This window comes from Lolium rigidum, chromosome 7 (assembly GCF_022539505.1).
Source record: "Lolium rigidum isolate FL_2022 chromosome 7, APGP_CSIRO_Lrig_0.1, whole genome shotgun sequence".
Lineage (NCBI taxonomy): Eukaryota > Viridiplantae > Streptophyta > Magnoliopsida > Poales > Poaceae > Lolium > Lolium rigidum.
Window position 1 is genome coordinate 305,929,696 of NC_061514.1, and position 11,555 is coordinate 305,941,250.

The window sequence follows — 11,555 nt, forward strand, 5'->3', positions numbered from 1 at the left end:
AGAAATTATAGATACGTTTGAGACGTATCAAGCATCCCCAAGCTTAGTTCCTACTCGCCCTCGAGTAGGTAAACGATAACAAGGATCATTTCTGAAGTGACATGCTACTATCATAATCTTGATCAATACTATTGTAAAGCATATGAGATGAATGAAGTGATTCAAAGGAATGGTAAAGATAATGACTAAACAACTGAATCATATAGCAAAGACTTTTCATGAATGAAAAATAGTACTTTCAACTTGAAAGTACTATTCATGAGTCTTATGCAAGACTTATTGATGCTTGTCTTGAAAGTTTCAAGACAAGCATTAATAAGTCTTGCATAAGAGTTAACTCATAAAGCAATAAATTCTTAATAGAAGGTTTTGAAGCAACACAAAGGAAGATATAAGTTTCAACAGTTGCTTTCAACTTCAACATATATATCTCATGGATAATTGCCAACACAAAGTAATATGATGAGTGCAAATAAGCAAGTATGTAAGAATCAATGCACACGGTTGACAAAAGTGTTTGCTTCTAAGATGGAAAGAAGTAGGTAAAATGACTCAACATAAAGTAAAAGAAAGACCCTTCGCAGAGGGAAGCAGGGATTACTCATGTGCTAGAGCTTTTATTTTGAAAACATGGAAACAATTTTGTCAACGATAGTAATAATTCATATGTGTTATGCATAAAACATCCTATAAGTTGCAAGCCTCATGCATAGAATACCAATAGTTCTCGCACCTTGTCCTAATTAGCTCGAATTTCCATGGATTATCATTGCATTACATATGTTTCAACCAAGTGTCACAAAGGGGTACCTCTATGCCACCTGTACAAAGGTCCAAGGAGATAGATCGCATTTGATTTCTCGTTTTTGATAAATCTCAACTTGAGGACATCCATACCGGGACAACATAGAAAACAGATAATGGACTCCTCTTTAATGCTTAAGAATTCAACAACAGATAATATTCTCATAAGAGATTGAGGATTAATGTCCAAGCTGAAACTTCCGCCATGATACATGGCTTTGGTTGGCGGCCCAATGTTCTTCTCTAACAATATGCATACTCAAACCATTTAATCATGAAAAATCACCCTTACTTCAGACAAGACGAACATGCATAGCAACTCACATGATATTCAACAAAAGTGTAACAGTTGATGGCGTCCCCAGAAAAAGGGTTACCGCTCAACAAGCAACTTATAAGAAATAAGATACATAAGCGACATATTCTTTACCACAATAGTTTTTAAGCTACTTTCCCATGAGCTATATATTGCAAAGACAAGGAATGAAATTTTTTAAAGGTAGCATGCAAGCAATTTACTTGGAATGGCAGAGAATTACCACATAGTAGGTAGTTATGGTGGACACAAATGGCATAAGTTTTGGCTCAAGGTTTTGGATGCACGAGAAGCATTCCCTCTCAGTAGAAGGCTTTAGCTAGCAAGGTTGTTTGAAGCAAACAAAAGTATGAACCGATACAACAAAACTTACATAAGAACATATTGCAAGCATTATAAGACTCTACACTGTCTTCCTTGTTGTTCAAACACCTTTACCAGAAAATATCTAGACTTTAGAGAGACCAATCATGCAAACCAAATTTCAACAAGCTCTACAGTAATTCTCCACTAATAGGTTCAAACTACATGATGCAAGAGCTTAAACATGATCTATTTGATAGCTCAAAACAATTGCCAAGTATCAAATTATTCAAGATAATATACCAATTACCACATGAAGCATTTTCCGTTTCCAACCAAATAGCAATAAACGAAGCGGTTTTCAACCTTCGCCATGAACATTAAAAGTAAAGCTAAGAACACCGGTGTTCATTATGAAAAAGTGGAGCGTGTCTTTCTCCCACACAAGGAATGCTAGGATCCGAATTTATTCAAACAAAAACAAAAATAAAAGCATACAGACGCTCCAAGTAAAGCACATAAGATGTGACGGAATAAAAATATAGTTTCACTAGAGGTGACCTGATAAGTTGTTGATGAGGAAGGGGATGCCTTGGGCATCCCCAAGCTTAGATGCTTGAGTCTTCTTGAAATATGCAGGGATGATCCACGGGGGCATCTCCAAGCTTAGAATTTTCACTCTTCTTGATCGTATTATATCATCCTCCTCTCTTGATCCTTGAAAACTTCCTCCACACCAAACTCAAAACAATCTCATTAGAGGGTTAGTGCATAATCAAAAATTCACATGTTCAGAGAGGACACAATCATTCCCAACACTTCTGGACATTACCCATGGCTACTGAAATTTAATGGAGCAAAGAAATCCACTCAACACAGTAAAAGTGGCAATGTGAAATAAAATGCAGAATCTGTCAAAACAGAACAGTCCGTAAAGACGAATTTTTTAGAGGCACTTAACATGCTCAGATGAAGAAGCTCAAATTGAATGAAAGTTGCGTACGTATCTGAGGATTACTCATGAGTTTTTGCAGATTTTTCTGAGTTTCCTATAGAGAGATCTACTCAAATTCGTGACAGCTAGAAATCTGTTTCTGCGTAGAAATCCAAATCTAGTATCAACCTTACTATCAAAAACTTTACTTGGCACAACAATGCAATAAACATGAACAACTTCCAAGACACAACAAAACAGTAGCAAAATAAAACATGGGTTATCTCCCAAGAAGTGCTTTCTTTATAGCCATTAAGATGGGCTCAGTAATTTTAATGATACTCTCGCAAGAAATAAGAGTTGAAGCAAAAGAGAGCATCAAAAGCAAATGAGAAACACTTTTAAGTCTAACCCGCTTTCTATGCATAGAAATATTGTACACAAATAAATTCATGAAGAACAAAGTGACAAGCATAGGAAGATAAAACACGAGTGACTTCAAAATTTTCAGCATGTAGAGGGGTGTTTTAGTACCATGAAAATTTCTACAACCATATTTTCCTCTCTCATAATAATTTCTAGTAGCATCATGAACAAACTCAACAATATAACTATCACATACAGCATGCTTTTCATGATCTACAAACACATAATTTTTATCAAGCTCAAAAATAGTGGGATCAAAACTTTCAAACCCACTTTTTAAAAATCTATAACAAGACGATTGATCATTCTCAAGAGATATGGGACTCCTAGATAAAGTCAAGACCTCTCCAATCCCATTTTCATTAGTAGTACAATTAATATTATCAAGTAACATAGGACCATCATCTAGAGCTTTATCATAAGCATTTGCTAAGCAAAACTCTTTAGTACCATGCATTTCGATATCGAGCACAAACAAAGCATTATCATAAGATTTATCAAAATAGCATGGATTATCATAGATAACAGTAGCATAATTATTCTCACAAGTTTTACTCATAGGGAATATTTCAAGAGAATCCACAGGAACATAACATTCATCCTCCTTTGGTAAGCATGGAGGACAATCAAATAGTGTAAGAGATAAAGAGTTACTCTCATTAGAAGCTTGGCATGGGTAGCTAATCCATTCTTCCTCCTTTTGTTCATCACTCTCCTCCTCTTTTTCATCCAATGAGCTTTCAGGTTCATCTATTTCTTCTTTCACAGGTTCCTGCAAATTGTGAGTGCATTCTTGTGTATGAATGAATATCTCTTTATAATCAAATGATATAAGGATTATTCCTGTAATGTTCTATGCAATAATCAAGGATAGAAGAGACATAATTTTTAAAGTCCTTATAAGCAATACAAGTTTCATAATTTTTAGCCATGAAGGAATCTATCTCAGAGGCTCCCATAAATAAAACAAATTGTTCTACTTCTTCGAACCCAAGATGAATATAGTTATTCCAATGATAGTTCACAATTAAAACTTCTTCACTAAAGCCACATTGGAATTTAAGATGTTTAGTATCCTGTTTAGAGCAAGATTTTAGCGATTGTATTCAAATTTTCTACCACGACACTCATGACTTTACCCTTTCTTGATTCTCTATAATTCATATATAATTCTATAAGCTCCATACAGGTTGTGGGTTCTTCCATAACAACAGTTTTTAATTTTTCGGTTTTTGAAATTTTTAAGGATTTTCGGGTATATAAGGAAAAATAAAACAAGACAAAAACAAACTAGACAAAAGTAAACTAAGCAAAATAAAATAAAAACAGAGAGAGAGGTAGAGTGTACTCCCCAGGTGACAGAGTAACAAGTACAGGACTAGACATGATAACAAAATAAATTAAATGCAAGTAACTAATTTTTGTGTGTTTTTGATATAAAGAAAGCAAACAAGACAGAAAATAAAATAAAGCAAGACAATAAACAAAGTAAAGAGATTGGGTGTGAGAGACTCCCCTTGCAGCGTGTCTTGATCTCCCCGGCAACGGCGCCAGAAAAGTAGCTGCTGACGTGGGAGTTGGATTGCAACAGCGCCAGAAAATAGCTTCCTTGTGACGGTAAAGCACTCGTCCGTTGGGAACCTCAAGAGGAAGGTATGATGAGTACAGCAGCGAGTTTTCCCTCAGTAAAGTTTATCGAACCAGTAGGAGATGAAGGCCACGTGAAGGTTGTTGGTGAAGGAGTGTAGTGCGGCGCAACAGCAGGGATTCCGGCGCCAACGTGGAACCTGCACAACACAATCAAAATACTTTGCCCCAACTTAACAGTGAGGTTGTCAATCTCACCGGCTTGCTGTAAACAAAGGATTAAACGTATGGTGTGGAGAATAATGTTTGCTTGCAAAGAACAACAAAGAACAATGATTGCAGTAGATTGTATTTCAGATGTAAAAGAATGGACCGGGGTCCACCGTTCACTAGTGGTGTCTCTCCAATAAGATAAATAGCATGTTGGGTGAACAAATTACAGTTGGGCAATTGACAAATAGAGAGGGCATAACAATGCACATACATATCATGATGACTACTATGAGATTTACTTAGGGCATTACGACAAAGAACATAGACCGCTATCCAAGCATGCATCTATGCCTAAAAAGTCCACCTTCGGGTTAGCATCCGCACCCCTTCCGGTATTAAGTTGCAAACATCGGATAATTGCATTAAGTACCGTGCGTAATGTAAACAATACAAATATCCTTAGACAAAGCATTGATGTTTTATCCCTAGTGGCAACAGAGCACATCCACAACCTTAGAACTTTCGTCACTGTCCCAGATTCAATGGAGGCATGAACCCACTATCGAGCATAAATACTCCCTCTTGGAGTTACAAGTATCAACTTGGCCAGAGCCTCTACTAGCAACGGAGATCATGCAAGATCATAAACAACACATATATGATAGATCAATAATCAACTTGACATAGTATTCCATATTCATCGGATCCCAACAAACACAACATGTAGCATTACAAATAGATGATCTTGATCATGATAGGCAGCTCACAAGATCTAAACATGATAGCACAAGAGGAGAAGACAACCATCTAGCTACTGCTATGGACCCATAGTCCAAGGATGAACAACTCACGCATCAGTCCGGAGGCGGGCATGGTGATGTAGAGCCCTCCGGTGATGATTCCCCTCTCCGGCAGGGTGCCGGGGGCGATCTCCTGAATCCCCCGAGATGGGATTGGCGGCGGCGGCGTCTCAGTATGTTTTCTCGTATCGTGGCTCTCGGTACTAGGTTTTTCGCGATGGAGAGATTAAATAGGCGAAGGGGCAGAGTTGGGGGACGCTCGAGGGGCCCACCCCATAGGGCGGCGCGGCCAGGGGTGGGGCCGCGCCCCCTAGGATGTGGCTGCCTCGTCGCCCCTCTTCGTCTCCTCTTCGGACTTCTGGAAGGCTCCGTGGAAAATAAGACCGTGGGCTTTTGTTTCGTCCAATTCCAAGAATATTTCCTTTGTAGGATTTATGAAACCAAAAACAGCAGAAAACAGGAACTGGCGCTTCGGCATCTTGTTAATAGGTTAGTGCTGGAAAATGCATCAAAATGATATAAAGTGTATATAAAACATGTGAGTATTGTCATAAAACTAGCATGGAACATAAGAAATTATAGATACGTTTGAGACGTATCACTGTGAAGGACACCAAATCGAAAGACCATGCCCTTAACGAAGCTTACCACCGATGCTGCATCTGCCGAAGTTACTGGTACTGCCTCAATCCATTTAGTAAACTTGTCGACAGCCACAAGCATATATACGTATCCTCCTGGCCAAGCCTTATGTAATTTCCCCACCATGTCGAGACCCCATTGTGCAAAAAGCCATGACAAAGGTATTGGCATTAGCTCTGCAGCCGAAGAATGAGGTTTTGCCGCAAACCTTTGGCACTCTTCACAGGTGCGCATTATGTCTTTTGCATCTTCTATTGTAGTTAGCCAGTAAAATCCTTCCCTGAAAACCTTGGCTGCTATTGCTCGACTGCTTCCGTGGTGTCCGCATATTCCTTCGTGTATATCCTTCAGTATAACTCTTCCTTCTTCCGGTGTTACGCATCTCTACAATACTCCCGATATACTTCGCTTGTACAGCTCTCCCTTGACCACGGTAAAAGCTTTGGATCGCCGAATAACTCGTCTTGCTTCTACTTAATCTTCGGTATCTCCTTCCTTAGGATATATGCTACGTAAACTTGCATCCAAGGAACTTGCACCATCATAACTTTGTGTGATTCCTCATCATCTTCCGATGTGTTTGCTTCTGATCCTGCTGGAGCCCCCAAGTCTTTCTCAAGCTTCTCTTTCTTCTTTGGCTGTTTCGATGTTTTCTTCGCCTTAGTTGATCTTTCACTTATCTCCTCCCAAAATACGCCTGGTGGTATTTCTAAGCATTGCGACCCGATGTTTGCCAAAACATCGGCTTCATCGTTGCTGAGTCTGCTAATATGGTTCACTTCACACCCATCAAAGAGTTTCTCGAGTTCATTGTATACCTCCTTGTATGCTATAATGCTATCGTTGACTGCATCGCACTGGTTCATCACCTGTTGAGCCACCAGTTGGGAGTCGCCGAAAATTTTCAATCGAGTTGCTCCACATGCCTTTGCCATCTTCATCCCATGTATGAGCGCTTCATATTCCGCCTCATTATTAGATGCATTGGGGAACGTCATCCGCAGTACATATTTCACCTTATCTCCTTGGGGTGACACTAATATCACGCCTACTCCAGCTCCTTCTAACCTCTTGGACCCGTCGAAGTTCATGGTCCAGGTACTCGACAAATCTGGGGTCCCGTATTTTGCAGCTCCATCCACTCTGCGACGAAGTCTGGCAAAATTTGCGACTTTATTGCTTTTCGTTTTTCATACGTGATGTCCCGAGGGGAAAGCTCTATTCCCCAAAGGGAGACACGGCCTGTAGCTTCTGGATTGTTTAAGATGTTTGATAAAGGCGCCTCATTGACCACTACTATCGGATGTGCCGAAAAGGAATTTTCTTGCGGTTGTAAACACTCCATACGCCAGCTTCTGATACTGCGGGTACCGCTGTTTTGAAGGCGATAAAACTTCACTGATGAAATATACCGGCCCCTGTACTCCATGGATTTTTCCTTCTTCTTCCCTTTCTACCACAAGAACTGTGCTGACCACTTGAGGTGTGGCCGCGATATACAGCGGGAGAGGTTCTATTTCTTTTGGCGCCACCAGTATTGGGGGTGTCGAGATTGTGCGCTTGAGGTGTTCGAAAACCCTATCCGCTTCTTCGTTCCACTCGAACTTTTGTCCTTGTTTGATGAGCGCGTAGAAGGGCACCGCTTTTTCTCCTAGCCTGGCGACAAATCTGGTCAGAGCTGCGACACGTCCCGTCAACTGTTGTATCTCCTTAAACTTTGTCGGCTTTCTCATTGTCACAATTGCTTCTATTTTCTCAGGATTCGCCTCAATTCTTCTGGCTGACACCAAGTATCCAAGGAGCTCTCCCGCAGGAAAGCCAAAGGAACACTTCGTCGGGTTTAGCTTGAGACGAAACTTGTCAAGGTTGTCGAAGGTTTCCTTGAGATCATCAATCAGAGATAACCCCTTCTTTGTTGTAATTACGACATCGTCGATGTATACTTGAACGTTCTTCACAATCTGCGTGGCGAGACACTTTTGCATCATCCTTTGATTAGTAGCTCCCGCGTTTTTCAACCCGAAAGGCATCGTTCTATACCAGAACACACCATAAGGTGTTATGAAAGCTGTTTTGACCTCATCCTCTTCTTTTAAGAAGATCTGGTTGGAACCAGAATACGCGTCCAGGAAGGAAAGACGTTCACATCCCGCTGTGGAGTCGATAATTTGATCGATCCTTGGGAGGGGAGAGTTGTCAACACCCGGATTTTTAAGTCCAGATGCCTATTATGTCATTCATCGCAATCCCAGGAATATTGTTGTTGCGAGGCATAATAGTTAAGTATCACGGTCATCATTTATTACAAACCATATTGTCTTACATTTGGAATCACATCATCCATATTACACGAATAGTTGATCTAGTGATCAACGAACAAACACAAGTTCATAGCGGAAGCGTAAAGATAAAGGGACTCTCGAGTCCACAGGCCAACGCTTGACGTCGGAAGACTCCTAGTTGTCGTAGGCGTCCTGCTGGTCATCTCCGTGATAGTTCTGTTCATCTTCATATTCTGGCCATTTGAATAGCCAGGGACAAAGCCGTAAGTACATTGAGTACTTGCAAACTAACACTAATGTAAGTGCTACACTTGAGTAAAGGGGTGCTAAGCTCTAGTTTAATTTGCATAAAGCTAGTTTTAGTTCACAAGTATTTGAGCAAAGACTTATCCCTGAGCTAACTATCTCGGTGGGATCATTAGTGTCATTCCCACAACTCTTTTGTGATTCAAGCAAGTCACCACGTTTAAAACATTCATTTCACCAAGTACTTTCAAAAATCTAACACCGGAAACTGTATGGCCTTTCCAATCGTCCGTAACCATGGACACGGCTATTTGAATAGATTTACACTCTGCAGAGGTTGCACACTTGTGCCACAACATTTGATTTCATCCGTCAGGATAACCCTGAATCATCGTAACACAGTACGCGCATCATCAACCATAACCTTTCACTTACAAACCCTAGTATGAGCACCTCCCCCCATGAGCTTGGCCTCCCAGTGAAGACCAACTGTCAACCTGGGAACTGCACAGGGCTTGGCCTTACCATTCACCTCAATTCACATCATTTCTCAACAACGGAGGCAGCCTCAGCATAACCCCTATGATGTGTGTTCAGAGGGAACCCATACTAAGATACATAAATTTCCAGTTAAGCCCTACCCATAATCAGGTATTGTGGGGGTACTCAAAATTGGAAAGGTATCGCATCCAAACTAATATCAGTTTTATATAAAAAATCACCATCTTCTCTTGTCATAAACCCTTTCCAAAAAATCATTCAATGGAAGGACTCCTCATTCCAAGGTTTCAAATTCATCTCAAAGTCACAAGTTCCCATCTAAAGTAATCAAGTTTTAGTATTTTAGCACTAGCACTAATCATGAGGGGTGCTATCTTGCTTGGCTAGCTTGAGACTAACTTTGCTACACTAAGAATCTTAAACACTTAGATCAAGCTAACTTATCCAAGTAACTTTTTGAAACAAACCAGTAAACTTGTAAAGGAAAAACTTAGGATAGGCTCATGTTAAGAAAGGTAAGAGTTATGGTGCCTTTCCCCAATGGGGCTTTGCACTTGCAAGAGTATGAGCTTGCCTTGGTAGTTCTCAAGGCTCTCTTCTTCTTCCTCTTGGTAGTATCCTTCCTCCTCCTGGTAGTCTCCGGTGCTAGCGTCTAAATTTATATACGAGTATAATTACTCACTAACTCAATGGCTATTCCAATCATCAAATACATTCACACACACTAGGCTAAGCACACAATTAATTCAATTTAGGTGCATTGGTGGTGTGGCTTGGAGGAGAAATGAATTCCTCTTATTTCATACGTGAGAGTTAATTTCCATAGGGTTCTTGAGGAATACTTTCCTCTCATTGAAATCTTCTTAAGATTTAATTTCTCAAACAATAATACATGAACTTATGTTGACCCAAGTCAACCAGTCATTATGATCATTTAAGAAAATGATTTAAATGAGGTAGACCACCTCATACCCTCTTAATCCTCCTATAATTGATTTAAATCTTCAAGTAGTTCATATAAGAATGTTTGACCAGGGTTCAAACATCACATGAATTCACTTGAGACAAGATTTAAATGAAGTAAAATACTTCATATGATTTACATAATAGTTTTGGACAATATGAAATAAAGAAACTAGCCATATTGTCCATTAATTAAACTAGGGCATGATCATGCAAAGTGACCACACCATTTTCTTGCAGAAACAATTAGTGTAAGTCAAATGTGAGCTATTAGAGTTGGAATTAACTTAATATCTATTTTGGTTGATTTTTAGGAATTATTTGAATAGGGAAAAGTCCCTGCCTTCATCTTTTTGTCAGATTAATTCTACAACAGATCTCAAGGTGAGACCAGTGCCAAGTTGTATAACTTTTTCATAGCTTTCCAACCATATGAAATTTGTCAAATTTGGCCAAGCCAAACAGATTCTATGAATTTCCAAAGTTGGGTCCAGTATTGAATTTGAACTAAATTATTTAAACTCGATTTGAATTAAAAAGGCCGGCGGGAAACATAGTTGGGACTAATTGGATTAAAACGGCCCAAGGCCAGCCCACCACGCGTCCACGCACGCGCGGGCTTCCTGATAGTGGGCTCCACCCGTCAGCGAGTCAAAAACCCAAAGCGGTATGAAACAAAGGGGTGCGTTGGATTAGAACACGATCGGACGGTTCACGAGCGTCGTCGTCGACGGTGAGAGAGGGGCTCGCCGGCGGCTCAGGTAGGGGGTCGGAGGGCTTACGGTGTCTCTAGCTAGGGTTGGCAATGTGCTCGGTGAAGTTGTGGACGACGGCGAAGCTCCTGGTACCGGCGGCGGCTCCAGGGGCGGCTTCCTTCTCCGGCGATCGTCGGCTACTGTGGGCGGCGGCGAGCTAGCAATTGGGAGCTTCTGGTGGCTAATCGAGCATGGTGAGGTGACGAGGAAGTCGAGGAAGGGGAGGGGAGTGTTGCGGTGTGAAGGAATCGTCGAGGCGATGCCTCCTTTTATAGGCTCGAGGTTGGCCGTGGGTGTTGCGGCAAGGTCGACAAGGGCGCGGCTTCTCCGGCGGCGTAGAGGGCTAGGCGAGGGCGCGATCATGTTCACGACATCATGGCGGTGCTGAGAGCGTGAACGGCACGGCAAGGGGGTGCGTGTGATGGTCGGGTCCTTGCATGTACTGGCGCGACCGTGGCGGGCGCGCTCGTCCTCTCCAGCGACCGTAGGTGCTAGGTGGTGACGACGGCGTGTCCGGCGAACTCCGCGTGGCGAGAGAGGTACCAGGGCGCGCGGATATGGTCGGGGTACGGCGAGATTCGGCGAACGCCGCGTGGCCGTGTCGCGCGCGTCTGTGCACCGTGACGTCGCCCATGCCGCTCGCGTCGTACCTGGAGCGTACTGGGCGCGTCCATGGCGGGTCGTGGCGTCGTCCTCTCGGTCAATGGCGAGTACGGGCGATCTTGTGGGATCATGGGCGAGCTGTTGACATGGTGGCGAGGCCGGGAGAGGTAGGGAGAGAGG